Raw genomic sequence first — 15,784 nt, forward strand, 5'->3', positions numbered from 1 at the left:
AGAATTACTCACAAACTTTGAAATGAACACTTTTCTTCCTTGTCATCCTATTTTATGTGTTAAATGAGTTCCATCTTGTTTTCTTTTCTGCAAGAAAATAATTGAAAATTAATATTTAATGATAAATTAATTTTTCGTATGTAAAGGTCAATCATGCTTACATACATTTGAAGCATGTTGTTGTTGAGATGGATCTACCTATGATGAAATTATTTCCATTTATTTGACCATCTCCTTATACACTTTTTTTGACATTCCTGCTGACATGTTTGGCATATCAAGAGGTTGATCATTTGGGATTTTCATAATCTTCCTAGAAAAATAATAAACTATTTTTATAATGATATATGAAAACTAAATATAAGAAAACTGATATTAATAAATGAATGGTTTGTAGTAATATATATATAATTCTAGAAAATCATTTTATAAAATTAGGAATATTATCTTTTGAATGATTTTTTGTTGTTGTTGTATGTTTTTTCTAATGCGAGTTTGACATGTCTCACTGACCATTTCTTTAGAAAGTCTTCATGTAGTATAGGTATAATTTGGTTTTCATAATCACTTGATTGATTTTTTTATTATAAGTGGAAAGTATGTTTATATGTTCGTTCCACTAGATCTCTCATAGTTCTGTAAAAAAAACCCCATTTCATTAGCCTCCATCACCACTCCAGATGAGCTAGGGACTAATTGACCACCATTTACATGTTCTATAATTTTTATTTTCTTAGAACTACATTGATATTTTCCTTCATTGTACATATAGTTCAAACATAAAAAATTTACAAAGAACTTGCCCTCTCTTCATTTTATGTGCTATCATTGTGTTAACCAATATTTTTTATTTATTTGAGACCTTCTACGACATTTTTTTATCATTATACAACCTCTACCATTCAATACAGAAGCCATTAAATACATTTTACAATTAAATCAAATAACTTTCAGCCAAAAAAATCTTGGGTAGTTGATGTGTTTGTCTAAATCAATGAACCAATATGTTTATAACATTAAATGCATAGGGCATTTAATTGTTCAACACCATCATGGGAATTTTTTTATTTTTTTTAATTATGACACTACAATTTGTAAGGTTAAATGCACCACAATGATTTAATGATGCTATTTGGAAGAGGCGCGCTAATCCATTATATTACACTCGAAGCAATGATGAATAGACTAGACATAATTGAAAGAATTATAATATATTAGTGTGTTGTATTACACAGGGAGAACTGGTCCATTATATTACATAGGGCGCACCACAAAACATATAGAAATTTAGAAGAAAATATGGAGACAGCTCACAGGGTTTGGATCTAATTCAGTAAGTGATTCACCCACTTTACATGTCAAATGCCCTATACATAGGAAGTAAACAAACTCATTAAATCCAAAATTCTTAAATTGAAAAACCGTAATTGTGAAGTGGTAGAGGAACTTAAACCCTAAGGTGAAATTTTTCTAGACGAAGCAAGGGTTTAAGGTTAGTTTTTTTTTTTTTTTTCTCTCTGAATTTAAATAGGAAAGAAGATCGTAAAAAGATTTACTAGTAAAATCTATAGTAATTTTTTTATTATACAAGGTTTTTTTACTTTTGTTTTTCTAAATTGTGAATACATCTAATAGAAATTGTAAAATATTTTAAGAGTCAAATTTTTTAATTTTTGCTATCCAAGGTTTTAAGTGAATCACTATACCTTTCAACTTCTGATATTTCGTTGGATCCAAAATATTTTGTAGCTCCACAATGCTCCCAGTATGTCTCTCTTGCAAACGTTCTCTGTTTTAATTAAACCCTAATAGAAATTGAATTTCTTTTTTATTAGCAAAATAAACAATAAAATTTAAAAAATTTACTATGCATGTTTTTTAATGAATCACCATACTGTTTAGATTCTGATATTTTGAACGATTATGTTGCTCCAAAGTGTTCTGTTCTTGCACATTTCTCCTAGTATGTCTCTAATGTCAAATCACTCCCTTGAAATTTTGGGTAAAATAATGAAATGGTGAATAAGTTTTTACTATTTAAAACACTTTACGAAATTAGATTTTGAAAAATCAATTGCTGCTATCGCACATTTTTTTTTCAAATTCTCTTCATATTGGTGTGTTCAATAGTCAAGCTCACTGGTGCATTTACAAAAAGGCACACCAACATTACCAGGGTGCCAAATTTTTCAATGCAATCACATGATACATTTTTTTCCGAGATCTTGAAACTATGTGGTTAATTTTTTTAACACAATAATATGGTTTCTATTCAAAATCATTGGTGATCTAATTGTTCTAAGAGCACCAAGTTGGTTGAATTCATTTTTATTTTCTAAAATATCGAAACAGATGCATAGCAGTGCAGTTTTTTTAAATGCATTAGTGTGTTTTTGTAGAAGAGCACTGATATGATAACATAATTTCTTTTCCGGAATGTCAGAAACCAGAGCAGGTATTATTTGAACACCCCAGTGTTGTTATTTTTGTAGATACATTGATGCGCTTTGTTCTAATAAGTGCACCAGTTTTGTTTAAAATCTATCTAAAATTTTAATTTCACATAAATTGGCATATTAATCTCAAGTTATCCTTTAGGATGCATCTACATTAATTACAATAGTTAATAGTATACATTTTCCACTTAAAGTCACCTTATTCTTGAAAATTGCTTTGACAACTACATTGAAATTCAAATTGTGGTTATATTGTTCTCAAGATTAATTTTAGATATGCATACAAAATTTTATTTCTTATTTTTCTCAAATGTAGGGACAAAATGTCAATAATATCAAATTTCGAATTCTTCAAATTCCACCTTTTCCATATTTCTAATGAAATTCCTTCACGAAGTTCTCCCTTTCCATATCTAGTAAGTTAAGATTTTATTTATATTTTGATTATCTAATTCATTTTTTTTAATTCATGTCAATTTGAAACGTGTATCCAAATTTGGAGGATCCTGATTTAGACTCAAGTTTAGATGCAAAATATATTCCTCCATTTCAAAAATGTTGGAAAATCTTATCAAGAGGAGCATATCGGAAGAAGTTGGTAGATGATAATGGACAATCTGTTCATCTTGCCAATTGGAACATGGCATCTTCAAGCCACAACCTTGTACCAATGATGGTAATAATCATTTGGTATAATGTAATTTAAACAACCTAATTGCATTTATCTCGTTACTAATATCATTGATATTGTAGCATTGTTGTTCAATATTTTCTGAAATTAGGATTCTAGTTATGATGCCCGACCCACCTACAATCTTATAGCGCACTCCATTACAATGTCAACTCAAGAGAAGGTTAAATTAAGAGAAACAATCAGAGAGGAAGCATACAAAGAATGGTTGAATTAGCTACCTATTCAATTCCCACTACATCTAGGTTCACCAAGTAGGAATGACTATAGCAATAGTATTTCCTCATCACAAGTTAGCAATGGAGACACTCAAATAGAGGTTGGTATGAATAATTACTTATGGGATACAACTTCCATGGAGACAATGTTGTTAGATGCATTCCAAAATGATGATTTGGGCGATGATTCTCATATCACTGCTACCTTATTCGAAAGTCTTAAATATGCTTCCACCACCTCTCTCTTTGAATCTGACAGCAAGTTAAAGTATACTCAGATGGGGACAATGATGTTTCTCTAGAATTTGAAACCAAATTTTGGGATGTCGAATGCATGTTTCTCGACAATATTGAGGTAATTGACCTGCATGGTAGATCGAGTTCCTTATTTTGTCACGACATAAAAATTAAAAATGTTTGATTATCAGAATGTTAAATATTGACAATATTGTACAATTATATTACCGAAAAACTGTAGGATATTTAATGATAAGGTTATTTCTAGTGATAATGTCTTTTCAGATAGTTGGGAAGAGGAAAAGTAGATGTTGAAAATGTTAGGTGTTAAGTACATATCACATTATCTATGACCGAATGATTGTATTCTATATAGAGGAGAATATGTAGACAAAGAGATATGTATAAAATGTGGGCATGACACGTACTGTAATTAAAGAAAAAAAGGTAAATTACATGGTTCTCTTCATAATATACTAAGGCACGTGCGTGTAATACCAAGGATTCAAAAACTCTTTAGTTGCAAATAATTAGCTATGTTGCAGGGATGGCATGCCTCACGAAGAAGTGAGTTAGGAGTCATGCAAATCCCGAGAGATTCAATAACCATGAAGCATATAGAGAATACATGGCCTAAAAACCTCAATAGTTCATCCTTGAGGTTTTTAGGCCTAAAAACCTCAATAGTTCATCCTAGTCAACCCATATTCCCTACACAAAACCAACTATTCTATTTGTCCTATAGTAGTGATAAATAACAATACCCCCCCATGGTTGTCGATGAAAAATGAAAATCTTATGTTCGCTCTCATAGTCCTTGGCAGAAAACAAGTGAAGAATATGCATGTGTACTTACAACCATTGGTAAATGAATTGAAGGAATTATGAGAAGGGATACATGTGCAAGATGTATTAAGACGGATTCCAGCACATAGGAGTTGTACATTGTATGGCACATGTGCTTACACCATACATGATTATCGAGGCTTAGGAATTTTCTCTAGTACATTACATTCTTATTGATTTTCTTAGTAACAATATTGTTTCACACATTAAGTTAATTCATTGCATTTTTTCAGATCTTCATGGTCACTAACGTATTGGTTTGTATACAATAATTTTGCAGGTCTTATAACAAAAGGGTATCATGTATGTAAATGTTGTTGACCTTATCTAAAGGCTAGGTGGTCTGACCACCTATGAAAGCTAGTGTATGACTACTCCAGGGTATTCCTCGCAGAAGAACACCCTTACAGAAGAGAAATATCCACTTTCAATGGTAAACCAGAGAGAACCCAATGCTGTGCAATAATGACACTAGTTGAATGGCTTAGAGCATATGAAAGCAAGAAGGAGAAAGAGTTTGCAGACATGTTTGATTCAAGTGGGGAGCCTATGTTTGGTGATGTAGATTTCTTAGACACCTATGTTGATAAATTTCTGATTGGGATGAAGAGGAAATATGTCTTTTATAGGCTTCCATATTGGGAGAATCTTAAAATTTCCCACTTACTAGATCCCATTCATGTATTTAAAAATGCTTCATATTATTTATGGAGGCACATATCATCGAAAGAAAGTGACACACTAGCTGTTAGGAGAGAGATTATTTCTTCAAAAAATAAAAATAAACATTAGCCATGACAAGAAACTAGAGGAGAGGATGGTCCTTCTTGGTCATTCAAAGAAGGTGATGTCCCATGGATTTTAAAGAAACATGACCATTCTTTGGAAAAGAAAGTTATAATGAATTTGAGGGTGCCTTCTTTATATGGGTCTTCACTATGACATTCCTTCGCTGTGGAATACCATTTATCGAGATTGAAATCACATTACCATTTGAACCTTATAAAAGTACGTAGTCAAAAACATGATTTTATTATTTTATTTTTATTTTTATGTAATGGGATATTTTATAATTATTTTTTGTATAATGTACTAATTACTGTCCATTTTCATTATCCTCCACTCGTGTGTGGGTGTGTGAACCATGGCTTCCCCCAAGAACTATGATGTTCCATATCTAAATTATCTACATTTGTATGATGGATCACACCAATGGATATTCATGTGCCTAACATTCCACGGTGCATCAAGAGATAGCTAAGATTTTTTTGTATATTTTAGAAGAAACTATCGATGAGTTTCATCGACTTGTTGATTCATCATATAATTCACCTAGTATATGAGGTTGAATTAGCTGAGGTAATTTATTCTTGTTTGATGTTCTTCTTAGGGAGGTACATAAAAATGTAAACTTTGGAATGGGAATTAATACGATTACCCGGTTTTTAAAGGTAGCAAAAAAAATTACCAATTTTGAAAAGTGTTGATGCATAATGCATTTATATATTTTTTTAGCATAGTTTTTGACACTTCAAATTTTTTTATGTACACTATCTTTTAGAATGTTAGTGATTTGCATGTTGATTTTAAAAAGTGTTCATTCTACATCAAGCCCTTTTTTTAAAAGGCTTATTTTTTTAATTTAAATTTTCTAATGTATTAAATGTGAATAATTATTTTCTAAATTTAAAAATTTTTGAAGTGGTCTTCTTCTTCATATTTTCTTCTTTTTCTTTTAATTTTTTTTTGTAATGATGTCTTTATTTATTTGCATAGTTAAGGAAAAATGTCGATATTTTAAGGTTTCGATATTCTACATATTTATATATCGTTAATTAAGTTTTCAATGCACATCAAATAATTGTTTCTAAAAAACAATCATTTTTACCAATTGACATAAAATAAACATTTTGAACATAAATGTAACAAAATAATTACACATTTTGATAATTTTTTGCTAGAAATGACATGTCAAAATCACTACTTTTATAGGAACAAATTAACAAAAAATGGTTAAATAATAGTTTTTTAATGAATTTCATGTCAAAAAATAATAATAATCACAATTGTTTTCAAAGGAATAATGATTCACATAAAAATTAAAGAAAAGATCACATAATACAAATATTGAATATATAACAACATTCACTGAATACTTATTCTTCTCATAAAATGTCAAAGTCAAAACATTACAAGTATAAATAATTAATAGTTACAAGAAATGAGCTTGATTTCCAAGCATAACTTAAATCCAATCAATAATGGCATGTAATGCAAACTCTTCATCCTTTAGAGTTTCATCATTGTCTTCTTCCACAATAGTTTATGCTTCAGTTTCTTCATTTTCCTCTTACGATGGATCTTTGATGTGTGTTAATATCCCAATATATGCCTTTCCAATCGTTTCATCTAATGGTGGTTGAGGTTCCTTTGCGCTTTTTGCCACACGTGATTCATTCAAATCCCCTTTCCTCCACCCAATTTCTTGCATTGCATCTAGAAGAAATTTAAGAGCATTAATTCTTTGCTAAATAAATTTTCACTGTACTGCGTGTTTTGCAATGGAAACGAAATTTCTTCCATTTTGTAGGAAACATTCTAGTGTTGTACTTAATTAGGAAGAGAAAAAGAAATAATGAAGTAAATTAGTATAATCACATATAAATTAAGAAATAAGATATTGAAATTCAATTTTATATAATATAACTTACCTGAGCCTGAGAATAAATATAGATTCCAATCTCATTCATTTGAACATAAGTCTATAATATAGTTAATAAATGAATGTGGTTTTGATAAATTTTAACTATCTCTCCCTTTTCTACTTTAACTTCATATGTTAGCTTTTTTACAGCAACATCATAAACCAGTACTTGGCTATGACTCTTTCCATCTACCTAATTAAGAAGCTTAGGTTTATAGCTATCATCTTTTGTACAAATTTTAACATGGATGAACTCATGATCACTTCTAATAGTTGATCTCCAAGGTTAATAAGATTTTATTTTTTCCTGTAACATGAAATAGTAAAAGTTCAATTGACTTTTACATAGATGACTATTTTAACATTAATCAAACATACAATTTCAATGTCTTACCATGTAAGCTACATCCTTGAGTTTGTTTTCCCCTTGAGCGTTGTTAATAACATTGCCAATTGCATGTCTCAATGAAATGTCACAAATATCCATAATGGGGATGTTGTGTCTTCTAAAAATCTCGCAACCACTTTACTAAAATCTTGATAAGTATAAGGGTCACTGTCATAGTCAACGTTTGGGATATTGAAACCATGAGGAATATCTGCAATAACTAGGGAATAATCCCTTTTAGGTATGATTTGTCTTCACAGTCACCTTGTATTATTTGATATTGAATAGTCTCAAGCCCATTCCAAATGAAATGAGTAATACTTGGATCAAGTTCAACATTACTAAGACGTTCTCTCTCAGGCTTTCCATATTAATGTTTTTAATAGAGCTTCTAAAACAATCTGGTGCTCCATTTGCATCTTTCTTCATATTTAATAAAATAAACAAATATGTGTATATGTTATAAAATAAAAATAGTATACAGGTGAATAAAAATAAATGTATAAATCAACATACCTTTTTAAATGCAAGATAAAAATATTTTAGTGTTGATGTAGAACTTGAATCTGGGTAGTTGCATACAACATCATCTCAACTATCTTCATTCAACAATTTAACAATTTTCCCTTGTATTTTCATGTAAACCTTGTGTTTGAATAGATAAAGAAAAAAAAAAAAAATTAATGATACGTATAACAAATACTACCAACAAGATAATGTTATATTTAAAATAAAATTATAATATAGAAATAAGTAAAAATAATTCAAGAAACTTACTTTTGAAATTCCTCACACATTTCATCCAATGATAATTCCCCCAACTTCACACAAGATAATATTGTTTTGACAATTCTTTCATCCTTCATTCATTTCAATTCTCTCCAAGGTGCGATAGTCATATATTTTGGAAGTTGCTTCATTTCAAGACATGATTTACTGCTGCTACATATCCATGGTTTAGAATTTTTTACCTTCTAGTTTTGAATGCCAATGTTGTCCCACATGCTAAAAACATTATTAATCAATTCATGTATCTATGTAGTTCTAAATGTCAACCGGAAATGTTATCAATACTTCTGAATATATCAGAATGTAATTTTCCACCTCTTGAATTGATTTTTTCCTCAATTTGATAGTCTATTTCCATACAACATTCCTTCTGAATTTATAGACAAAGCTTTATCTTATCCCACAACATTTTTCTTCAAATTAATTATTAATAGATCTAACACTTTGGATGAAAGTTATAGACATCTTATACTCATTATCTGTATTATGATCCCATGCCAATAAATTTTGTTATGTATTTGATAAACCATCATAAATGATACATTTCGGAAACATGGGTTATTGGGATACTCGTCTATCAATTTACTTTTAGCTTCTACATAATGGTTCCCCCTAACCACATAATAAATGTATTCAAAACTTTTGACTTATCAAATGCTTCTTTCTTGGGAACTTGAACTAGATCAACAAGAAGCACATAATCAACCACATGAGCATATGGATTGTACCTCATCAATGTCTTCAAGTTGTAAATATGCAGGTGGTGTGGCTTTCTAGTTTGATATTTAAATTATCTTTCACTTGGCTTATATATTTGTCTTAGATTAATATGAACACCCTCAATTAAGTTTGTCTTCGTCAAGTGATGTCAAATTGAATTTTGTTTTGTTTTAATAATGCCATCCTCGAAATCAACTCCTGGTGTAATGATTTCCCTGCTTTATTTTGAATTTTCACTACGATGTTCATTATTTTCCTTCACTATTTGAGAATGATCAACTTTTATTTTCTTCCTCCTCTCTTCTTCTAGATAAGTAACATCCTCACCATCAACTGGAACAGAGAAATTCTTGTGAAATTTTACTTTTTGTCTTTTATGGCTATTCTCCTTTCTAACATCAGTTCTCATATCATCCTTAGTAATTGCAACATATTCTTTAGCTTTAGTTTCAATTTCGTTCCCTTCAAAAGTAACATGTCTACTTTTGCTAGATTTATCCACTATAGGCATTCTTCATTGATCCCTTGGATGTATCTTTGTAGCATCATGAATTACTTTTCTTTACCTCTCTTCCATATCTTCTTCTAACCTTGAGTATAAACTATTGATAACATTCATAATATCTTGCTCTATAAAATAAATGCCTCTCAACATAACTGAAATATTTTCAATAAAATCTTGCCAAACAAAATATCATATGTCGATAATAAGTCATAAAATATATAATGATATAGTTACAATAACGCAAAATAAATAAATAAAAATAAAAATACTTACGATGTCTTGTCCAATCCCATTTATGATTTGTTTACACATGTTTGTATATTCATCTTTTGTGTCATACATTGATAATGCAAACTGATATCTAATCTTGTCATGCGACTTGGACTGTTTTGTAAGTACATAAACAACTTTAGTATCTGGTATCAAACACATGTCTAGTACTTTTCCTATCACCTCATAACTTTCACTATCATTAGGGATATCAACATTTAGATATATCTATAGATGTTGTTCACCTACTTTATCTTTCACAAACCATATCTATTCTCTATGCTTCACTTCTTGTGATTTCTTCCAGTAAGAAATTAACTTCTTATTGTCGGGTTGTGTTATATTCTTTCCACGACTAGTTGCCCTAGTTAACCGGGGGGTTAGAGGGAGGATGGAGCCCCCCTTTGTTACATTGATTGAGCAGCAGAGGGGAAGTAGCCCCCCTTGTACGGGGTGTTTGAGGGGGGTGGTTAGCCGCCGTTTTGTGCATGGTTTTTTGCACATGGTTTCGGGCAGGATGGTTTTCGGTCCATGGTATTGGATGCTTCGACATGTATATATATGTATTGTAACATTAAAAGGAACATAATGACAAATCAAGTTGGTAGTCTCGATTTTGGGATCCAGGGGAAAATCTCTGTGTATATGTCTTTTATGTGTTATGCTCTCTCATTTTTTAGTTTCAATGTTTTAGAATTCGTATGCAAGTAATTTTTGTATGGGGTTAAAACCTACATTTGGTATCAGAGTTGTTTTGGCTTCAATGGGAAGCCTTTGTTGTTGAGGGGTTTCGCTCGGGCCTGTGGTAGACTCTGTTCATTGGGAGATCTACAAGATCGATTTTGGTGGTGAAAGAAGATGGCAAGAAGTGGAAAGATAGAGATCAAGAAATTCAATGGTCAGAGTTTTGAGTTATGGAAACTCAAGATGGAGGATCTGTTGGTAGATAAAGATCAGTGGATCATGGTAGATCTGGGTACTAAACCAACGAGAGTGTCGAATGAAGAATGGAAAATGTTGGATCAGAAGGAAAGAGCACAATATGATTGTGTGTCTCAAATTCAATATTGTTCAATGTATCAAGGGAAGCTGCAACTAAGGTTTTGTGGGACAAGTTAGGAACTTTGTACCAATCTAAGTCTCTCGTGAATAAACTGTTCCTACATAAAATGGTGTATAACCTGACGATGAAAGATGGAGACTTGCTGACAGAGCATCTGAACGAATTTAATAATGTGGAAAGTCAGTTATTATCTATTCAAATTAAAATTTCAGATGAAGATAAGTGCATCAGTTTGTTGTGTTCTCTACCAGATTCATGGGATAGTCTAGTTATTGCAATAGGTAGCAATCTAATTTCCTTGCAGTTTGATGATACAGTCTCATCCTTGATGACGAAGGAGATGAGATGGAAAAATATGGAGATCCAGAATGGTGATGCCTTATTTGTACAAGGAAGCTCCCAAAACAGAAACAAAAATAAATCATCGAGTGGGAGATCTAAATCTAGAGGGAGATCTAAATCTCCTAGAAAACCTATGAAGGTGTGTTGGAAATGCTGAAAGGAAGGGCACTACAAAAGGGACTATAAATATAAAGCTCCTCACAAAGGAAATGGATTTGATGATGCTCCTTTTGCAGAGGCGAAAAGCACCTCATATGAAGGTGGGCATGTGTACTTAGCTTCTTCAAGTACACATGTAGATCATGAAGCATGGTTAATTGACTTAGGTGAATCCTTTCACTTCACTCCCCATAGAGAGTGATTTTTCAAGTATGAGAAATATGATGGTGGTGATGTCTTCTTGGGGGATGAAAGGAAGGCTAAAATCATTGGTCACAGAAAAGTTAAGTTGAATTTTCAAGGTGGAAGGATTAGAACACTTCTGGGTGTCTTGCGTATTCCTACATTGTCCAGAAATATGATTTCTATAAGCAAGCTGGATGATGCAAGTCTAAAAACAGTGTTCGAGAAGGATACCTACAAGATGGTTCGGGGAACACTAGTATTGATGTAGGGAATTCAGATTGGAACTGTGTATATGCTGCAAGGTAGCACTATTGTTGATGGGTGCAACAGTTCTATGGTTCCTGAAAGTGGAGCAGAAAATCTAGTGGTCTCTAGAGAAAAGACCATGCTATGGTCTCAAAGGCTTGGACATTTTGGAGAGAAGCGCCTTAGGATACTTCATGGTAAAGATATGGTAGAAGGTATGACTAATAAATCTTTGGATTTTATTTTTGTGAAAATTGTGTTTATGGGAAGCAAAATTGAGTGAGTTTCCCCTCTTGATGTAAGAGGGCGAAACATATATTAGAACTTGTGTACAGTGTTGTGTTTGGACCTATGAAGCTTCCAACCCTGGGTAAGTCTATGTATTATGTATCGTTTATATATGACTTCTTGAGGAATAGATGGACATATTTCCTTAAGAAGAAATCTAAATTCTTTGACAGGTTTAAAGAATTTAAGGCTTTGGTGGAAAACCAAACAAAGAAGAAGATAAAGGTGTTGAAGACAGATAATGGTGGAGAGTTTTGCAAGAAGGAATTTCAAGAATTCTCTAAGAAGTGTGGTATAGCACGACAAAATACTACTCCATACACACTTGAGCAAAATGGAGTTGCAAAAATAATGAACAAGACGTTGATGGAAAGGGAAAGAAGCATGTTGAGTGGTGTCGGGTTAGGATAGGAATTATGGGTAGAGGTGGTGGAGACTACATGTTACCTGGTCAATAGATCACCTTCATCAGCGTCAAGGGATAAGACTCCATAAGAGGTATGGACTGGTAAGAAACCCTCTCTTTCACATCTGAGGGTATTTGGATGTGATGCATATGTACATGTTCCAAAGGAGAAAATAACAAAGTTGAATAGTAAATCTAAAAAATATATCTTTATTGGGTATAAGGATGGTTTAAAGGGTTATAAACTTTGGAACCTAGTAAAAAGGATGGTTGTGTACAATCGAGATGTGGTGTTCAAAGAGGTCCAATATGTTATTAAACATGAAGTACAACCATAGAAACTTGAGAAGATAGAGTTTGAGCTTAAGGAGGAAGAATTAGACTCTACAACAAAAGAGGAATCAGAAGATGAACGACCACAAACTCTGGTTGTGAGAAGATCAGTTCAAGAAAGAAGGCACCCAGGAAGGCATAGTCCATCTGCCTTCTATTCAAATTTTTCTTTATCTATTACTGATGATGAACCCAAAACTATGAACGAAGCAGTAGACTCATAGGATGTAAAACTCTAGAAATAGGCCATGGTTGATGAAATGGCATCTTTGCTAAAATGGGGGTTGGGATTTAGTGGAGTTTTTGGCTAGAAGGAAACCCATTGGAAGCAAATGGGTGTTCAAGAAAAAGACAAATGCATAAGGAACATTGGAGAAATACAAAGCTCGGTTGGTAGCAAAAGATTATTCCCAGGTGTCGGGAATTGATTTTGGTGATATTTTTTCTCCTCTTGCCAAGGTAGCTTCTTTTATATTAATTTTATCTGTTGTTGTTTCTTTTGATTTTTAGGTAGAATAGATGGATGTGACATTTCTTCATTGGGATCTGGAAGAAGAGATCTACATGAAACAATTTGAAGGCGTTCTGGTGAAGGGTAAGAAAGAACTAGTATGCAAGTTGAAGAAGTCTCTGTATGGGTTAAAACAGTCACCAAGGATGTGGTATCAGAAATTTTATACATTTATACAGGGACTTAGCTTCACCAAAAACAAGGCAGATCATTGTGTTTACTTTAAATTAATCGATGACCGTGTTACTTATCTTGTCTTGTATGTGGATGATATGTTGCTAGTTGGAAATGAAAAAAAAATTATCCAGGATTTGAATACCCAATTGTCCTCCAAATTCAACATGAAAGATCTTAGTGCTACAAACTATATTTTAGGTATGGAAATTAAAAGAGGTCGGGCAAAGAGGAAGCTCTGGTTAAGCCAGAGAAAGTATGACGAGACAATATTGTAGAGGTTTAATATGCAGGATAGTAAACTAGTGAAGGTTCATATTCCTGTAGGTGTGAAGTTATCTGTCAAACAGTGTCCCAAGAACCAAGAAGAGGAAGAGGACATGTCCCATGTTCCATATGCAAGTGCAGCCAATAGGCTAATGTATGTGATGGTTTGTACTAGACAAGAAATTACACATGCAGTGGGAGTATTGAGCAAGTTTATGTCAAAACCAAGGAAGGAGCTCTGGACAACAGTGAAGTAGGTTTTCAGGTATTTGCGTGGCAGTAGTGATTATGGTTTGTGCTACCAAGGAAGACCCAGATTGGACAGAGTGTTGGATATTCATGGCTTTGTTGATGCAGACTAGGCTAGAGATCTGGATCGTAGAAGATCTACAAGTGGGTATGTGTTTAACGGATTTGGAGGTGGAGTTAGTTGGATGAGTAAGAAAAAATTTGTAGTGGCACTATCAACTACAGAGGCAGAATACATGGAATCCACTCGTGCCAGCAAGGAAGCAGTTTGGTTTCAGAGATTGTGTTCGAGAATGGGGTTAGTACATAGAGCTATAAGAATAGACTATGACATCCAAAGTGCAATTTTCTTGGAAAAGAACCCTATTTATCATTCAAAGACAAACCACATTGATGTTCAGTATCACTTTCTGAGGGATATGATAGAAGACAAAAAGGTGTTGCTAGTAAAGGTGAACACTTTGAAGAATATTGTACATGCATTGACAAAATCTGTGAGCTCTGAGAAGTTCTCTTGGCGTAGAGAAACAATGGGTGTTGCAGTGTTGGATAAATTACTAATCTCTCTTGTGGCACCTTGTGGAATGAAAACAAAAAGTGGGAGAATGTTGGGTTGTGTTATATTCTTTCCACAACTAGCTAACCTAGTTAACTGGGGGTTAGAGGGGGGGCGGAGCCCCCCCTTCATTATGTTGATTGACCAGTAAGAAGGTCATAGGCGGGATGGAAGTCCCTCTTGTACAGGGTGTTTGAGAGGGGTAGTTAGCCCCCCTCTACGGGGTCTGGGGCAGCGCTCCGAGGAAATTTTTTTTTGGACCCCATATTAGGTTGATGGACCTACCTATGGTTTTGTGCATGGTCTTTTGCACATGCTTTTTCGCACTTGGTTTTGGGCACAATGGTTTTCAGTCCATGGTATTGGATGCTTTAGCATGTATATATATATATATATATATATATAGATATATATATATATATATATATATATATATATAGATATATATATATATATATATATATATATATATATATATATATATATATATATATATATATATATATATATATATATATATATAAAGGAAAGTAATGAAAAATCAAGCTGGCAGACTCGGTTTTGTGATCTAGGGGAAAATCTCTATGTATATGTGTTTTATGTGTTATGCTCTCGCATTTTTTATTTTTTGTGTTTTAGAATTTGTATGCAGGTAATTTATGTATGGGGTTAAAACATAGACTTATCCTTTGAGTCACTTGATTGATTTGTAGTTATTAGCTTAGGTTTGGTTTTTTCAACAATATTTTTTTAGGATCCACCTCTAGTTTTAGAAATATTTGGTCCAGAAAGATTCACAGAAATCTTCCTTAAAGCCATTTTCCTGCAAAACACACACACACACACACACACACATATATATATATATATAAATCAGTAAATTACAAAAAAAACCAATAGCTTAAGTAAACAAATAAAACAAAACAAAAGATCTAAAAATTAAAAAATAACTAGAAACGTCCACATTGACCCCCATGACAATTTGGATGATACGATCATACACGGAACAAAAAAAATCCATTCCTAATTAAAAAAAATTATTTGTTTTAAAATTTGTCCCCAATCCCTTGGTAGCCCAGGGGTCGATTCATAGAATATGCCACCTACCTGTTAGGGGGCCATTATGCCTTAGTTTCACTTCATTCCTATGTCTGTGGGTAGGAATGTCGGACCATGGGCG

The sequence above is a fragment of the Pinus tabuliformis genome, chromosome X, assembly GCF_031772625.1.
Source record: "Pinus tabuliformis cultivar Carrire ecotype Pingquan chromosome X, CPIR1, whole genome shotgun sequence".
NCBI lineage: Eukaryota > Viridiplantae > Streptophyta > Pinopsida > Pinales > Pinaceae > Pinus > Pinus tabuliformis.